Source organism: Apium graveolens, chromosome 1 (assembly GCF_009905375.1).
Source record: "Apium graveolens cultivar Ventura chromosome 1, ASM990537v1, whole genome shotgun sequence".
Classification (NCBI taxonomy): domain Eukaryota; kingdom Viridiplantae; phylum Streptophyta; class Magnoliopsida; order Apiales; family Apiaceae; genus Apium; species Apium graveolens.
In genome coordinates this window covers 145,898,622-145,903,995 of record NC_133647.1, presented here as the reverse complement: position 1 = coordinate 145,903,995, position 5,374 = coordinate 145,898,622, and the positions used below count along the sequence as shown (strand labels likewise).

Below are 5,374 nucleotides of genomic sequence, written 5' to 3'. Positions count from 1 at the left end.
AAGTTCACATAAAACATTTAATTACATAATAATATATCCACACACACTATATTGCATCACTAGGCTTGGATTATATCACTCCACTTACTAATGTCACTTAGTCATACTAAACTAGCTAAAACTCTTAATATTGACCTCATAACTCGAAGTGCCTTTTCTAAACCATCAAGTTCTTATGGACCCTGAATTAGGTCTTACACTCTATTAACCCCATACTATCTTACAACTATGATGGTCAATCTAGGCCTCACCCATAAATGCCCTAAAACTAAAGGTTAAGTGATTGTGCTCATTATAGAGATTTCAGGATGACACCAATGGGTTCTTGAGTACAATTGACACCCTTACACTTCAATTTTACCTCCCAAACTTTTACACTAGACTCTTCTGATCATAAGGCAACTCCCAAACTTGGTGTGGCTCAAGGGCCTAGCTTGGGCCTACAAGTTTTTATTACAAGAAAAGATGCCATCACCCTAAAAGTTTATCTCTTCATACTATATTGTTCAATCTTTCATTTCCATTATTATTCTTTCATTCTTGTTTATGTATATTATAATGCTTGTTGAGCATTTGGCTCACTACTTGCTTTCACCCTGATATTACAGCTAGCAGATATGGTTAGATTCAAGCAGACAGCGTGTAAGACTTGTGATGCCGATTCGTATGTTTGAGCTCAGGTAGAATAAGTGATCGTTTTGTGTGAGGACTCGATATTAAAAATCAGGTTGTAATAGTTAATAGTATTGGGCTGTTCCAAACCCTAAACTGTAAGATCTTGGATTCAGATGTATTTCCTTCCTTTTGTTAACTATTGTAATAATTTGTATAATATCTATTGTTAAGTTGGGGTGTGAAAAATTAACTGAAGAGGTTCAGTTATGCTTGTCATTTCCTTGCTTCTGTGTGATACCTTCCAGACTTCTCTTTTTCACATACTTCACAGAGCCCTTCTTGACAGAATTCCAACTGTAGTAAACCTCTCACCAACTCCCTCTTTACCAAAGAGTTCATTATTTCAAAATTTAAGTGCGAGAGCTTCTTGTTCCATAGCCAACTTTGTTCTAATGAAACTTTGTTGTAGAAACATCGCATTAATCCATCACATGTAGAATTCAAGTCAGCTACAAACGGATTACCTTTTCTCACTCCCTGCAAATCAAGCTTCTCATATTTCCTGTGTGTGATCAAACACCTTTCTGGTCTGAAGTCAACATTGTATCCTTTATCACAAAACTGACTGATGCTCGAAAGATTATGCTTTAATCCTTCCACAAGATAGATGTTTTCACTAACGATATTCCCAATTTCCAAATTGCAATATCCCATAGTAAATCCTTTTTGTCCTCTCCAAAGGTAACTATAGGACAGCTTTCTCAATTACACCTATGAGCATGGACTTTTCTTCTATCATATGCCTAGAACACCCACTATTCAGAATCCATCTGATATTTTCCTTTCGAACCTTACCCTGCAAACACAGATTGATTATGAAGACTTTGGTACCCAAGTTTTCTTGGGTCCTGAAGGTTTAGAGGTAGAAACAGGATCAATAAATGTAACCTTAATAGGCTTAGCTTTCATATTGACTGACTTATTCACATCTACCTTACCATTCCTGTTATTTTTAGGCTTAACCTTAACACTCTCACCAGTCTAAGAGTCATCTATGGTTTCTGGTTTCTTAAATGTGTCAGGTCCTTACTTATCCACCTTGTTACCTTGCCTAGCTTTGGGTTTTGCCTTACTAACTGGAACCTTAAAAGTATTAGGTGATTCCTATACCTTCTCTTTCTCTTTATCCTCCTCAATCAATTCCTCATTGATCAGCAAACTTACGTCATCTAAAGGTTTTAGAAACAGACTCAATGAACAACGGGGATACAACATCCTTAATAATATATGGTACCTTTTCTGAGACAAACATGTTTATTTCTTATGCACCACTATGTTTCTTACCAGCTAAATTAAAGTATTCAAGTCCTATTGAAGTCTTAGACTTAAATCTTTGACTATTTATTATCTCCTTCTGAGTCAAAGCTGCATTCTTAAATTCCTGTAACTTCTTTTATAAATTAGCAATTTGGGTTCTAAGAATGGCTTCTATGTATGCATTGCACTTAACCTTATTCTCTAAGTATTCATTATTCTGCTTAAGATCTTCTTAGCCAACTACAAGCAATTCTAGTTCTTCATTTCTAGAGGTCAAACTCTCAGATTTAATAAATAACTTATTATTTTCAAGTTTATATGCAATCATGCTTGTGTGAATATTATATAATTCTAAAGTAAGTTCATGCACAGTAGATTTGCATTCCGATTCAGATATATCAATAGTGTTAAGTTCAGGAACCTGGGATGATTTTGGTGATTCCTCTGTAGAGTCTATTGATAAGTGGCATTTTATACCACTTAGAACATCTTATAATGGCTTGAATTGATGTCTTGAAATCAAGTATTTTGTTTATTTGATGCGTTTTTCTAGTGTTTGTGCATTTCAGGGTATAACTTGCGTTTTTGGGGAGATTTCATTAAGAATAAGCCTAGGGGAGTGCTTGGCATTGGATGTGGGAAGTTAGGAGCAGAATGGAGCAGAAATCGGGAGCAGAATGAGCATTTTTCCAGTAACCTGCTGGGCGCCCACTCAGGAAAGCTGGGCGGCCGCTCAGGAAGCTAGGCGCCCACTCAGGATTGCTGGGCGGCCGCTCAGGGACGGGAAATTTTATATTGATTTTTACACTTCTTATTCTGTTGGACTTCTGACTTCTGAGATGGCTGGGTCTTGTGGGCTTTTATATAAGTAGTTTTCAGAGATGTTTCATAGAATGGTGGTATCAATCAAGGAGCAAAGAGAGAAGGAAGAAGACCGTTTTAACACATCACAACGAAGAAGAGGAAGCATACGTTTTCTTGTGATTCTTTTATTCGTTGTATCACTGGATGCTAGATTTCCTTACTTTGAACCTTATTACTCTTGTGACGTACTCTGGTTTTAATAAGTATTTTTATTAGTTTATCTTGTGTGTTATTATCATATTTTTATATAAACCCATGGTGACGATGAGTTCTATCATGGGCAAATCGTGGTCATGGGGTCGTAACAGATTTACTATGGATTTCTTTAGTTAGTTGTTTAATACCTTAGTGTGTGACGATTGTATGATATCTAGCATAGGTTGCACTTATTCGTCCTATGTGCGTCGCGAACATATAAGATAGGTTGTTAATCTCTTGCGAAGTGACAGTGGATCTTGAGGTTTAGAACTTTCCATGCTAGCATAGGTTCATGTATGTGTATGCATGATTTATGGGTAACTCTAACCGCTTTACTTGACCTGTGTAATCATAAGGAATAACTTGTGCTTAAATCGTTATGTTGTCAAATTCTGTAGACATATAGGGTCTCAACATAATTGATGCCTATTCAACTTCAATCTTAATTTTGGATGTTTGGTAGAATGATATTAGTACAACGAAAGTTGGCTTTTATCAGTTTCGTGTTGTTCGATTAATATCATCATTGTTTCATGCTAAGGGTAATAACAATAACTATTGAAGGAAGTAGTAATGAAGATATGATCTCATGTGTGTTTAATATTGTTAATTCAAATGTCAATTAAGTGTTTAATTCTCGTAGTTAATTATAGTTAATAATTAGTTAATCAATTCTAAGTGTTATTGTCTTGACATTGAGAAGTAATCATACATTGGTGAGTAAGTGTTAATTGAACATAATTAGTCTGAGTCTCTGTGGGAACGAACTAGAAATTATTCTATATTACTTGCGAACGCGTATACTTGCGTGAATTATTAGCGCGTGTTTTGTGCCTAACAAGTTTTTGGCGCCGCTGCCGGGGACTCGGCGTATTTGTTTAGTTTATGTACTTACCATCAGTGGTCATTAAGATTCATTGATTAAGACGTGTTACTTATTGTTTCCAGTTGTGTTTCAGGTACTTTAAAGAGCGTTTATGCAAACACGTTCTCGTACTCACAAGAGGACTTTAGATACGGCTGAGGAGACAGACTCGGTTCTTGATATTCCGGAGAAGATAGATTTTGAAGATTCGGATAAAGAGAGTGAGCAGAAAGAACTAATAATCATGGGTGATCATATAATTCCAGCAGCAGATCCAGCTCTTATGGACTTTTCTCGGCCTAAAATTGATGACATTCAGTCAAGCATCCTTCATCCGGCTATTCAGGCCAACACTTTTGAAATCAAGCCGGGCACTATTCAGATGGTGCAGAATTTTGTTTCTTTCGGAGGTGCTGCGACTGAAGACCCCAACATGCATATCAGGAATTTTGTCGAGATCTGTAGTACTTTCAAATATAATGGTGTGACTGATGAGGCTATCAAGATGAGACTTTTCCCATTCTCTCTGAGTGATAAAGCTAAGGACTGGTTACATTCTGAACCAGCTGGGTCCATCACTACTTGGCAAGATCTTGCGTAAAAGTTTCTAGTGAAGTTCTATCCAATGGCGAAGACTGCGGCTATGAGGAGTGCTCTTACTCAGTTTGCGCAGCAACCAACAGAATCTATGTGCGAAGCTTGGGAGCGCTATAAGGAGATGTTGAGAAAGTGTCCACATCATGGTATGCCTGACTGGATGGTGATCACTGGTTTATATAATGGTTTGGGGGCCCAATCTCGGCCCATGCTCGATGCAGCAGCTGAAGGCGCCTTGTGGGCCAAAAGCTATACTGAGGCTTATAATCTTATTGAAACTATGGTTGCAAATGAGCATCAAAACCCAATTCAAAGGATGATGCCTGGGAAGGTAACAGGTATTCTGGAAGTCGATGCAGCTACAGCTATTGCAGCGCAGCTCCAAGCGTTATCTTTGAAGGTCAATTCTTTAGCCACCTATGGAGTCAATCAGATAGCTATGGTCTGTGAGCTTTGTGCAGGTTCTCATGCTACGGATCAGTGTTCTCTTGTTAATGAAACTGTGCAGTATGTGAACAATTATCAACATCCGCAGCAGCCTGTGCCAGCTACTTATCATCCTAACAACAGAAATCATCCCAATTTCAGCTGGAGCAATAATCAGAATGCTAGTCAGCAACCATATCAGCAAGGCGTAAGTAAACAGTTTAATCCACCTGGATTCCAGCAACCACAACATTATGCTCAAAGGCAATCATATTATCAACAAGGAGGTGCTGCTCCACCTTCTAGTGCTGATTTCGAGGAGCTCAAGCTGTTGTGTAAAAGTCAGGCTATTTCTATCAAGACCTAGGAAAATCAAATCGGTCAAATAGCCAATGCAGTGCTCAATCATCAACCTGGCACACTTCCCAGCGATACTGAAGTGCCAAGCAGGAAGGAAGCTAAAGAGCAAGTCAAGGCTATTACCTTAAGGTC

The 5,374-nt window shown here is 38.0% G+C and overlaps 1 non-coding gene across 1 annotated transcript; it reads right to left on the bottom strand.

Annotated features, from left to right (window-relative positions):
• Nucleotides 1–4,499: 4,499 nt before the first annotated feature.
• On the bottom strand, nt 4,500–4,606 carry LOC141680623 (small nucleolar RNA R71). Its single transcript, XR_012558375.1, has one exon. It is a non-coding gene; the product is annotated as a small nucleolar RNA R71 (small nucleolar RNA).
• Between the last annotated feature and the right edge of the window lie 768 nt (nt 4,607–5,374).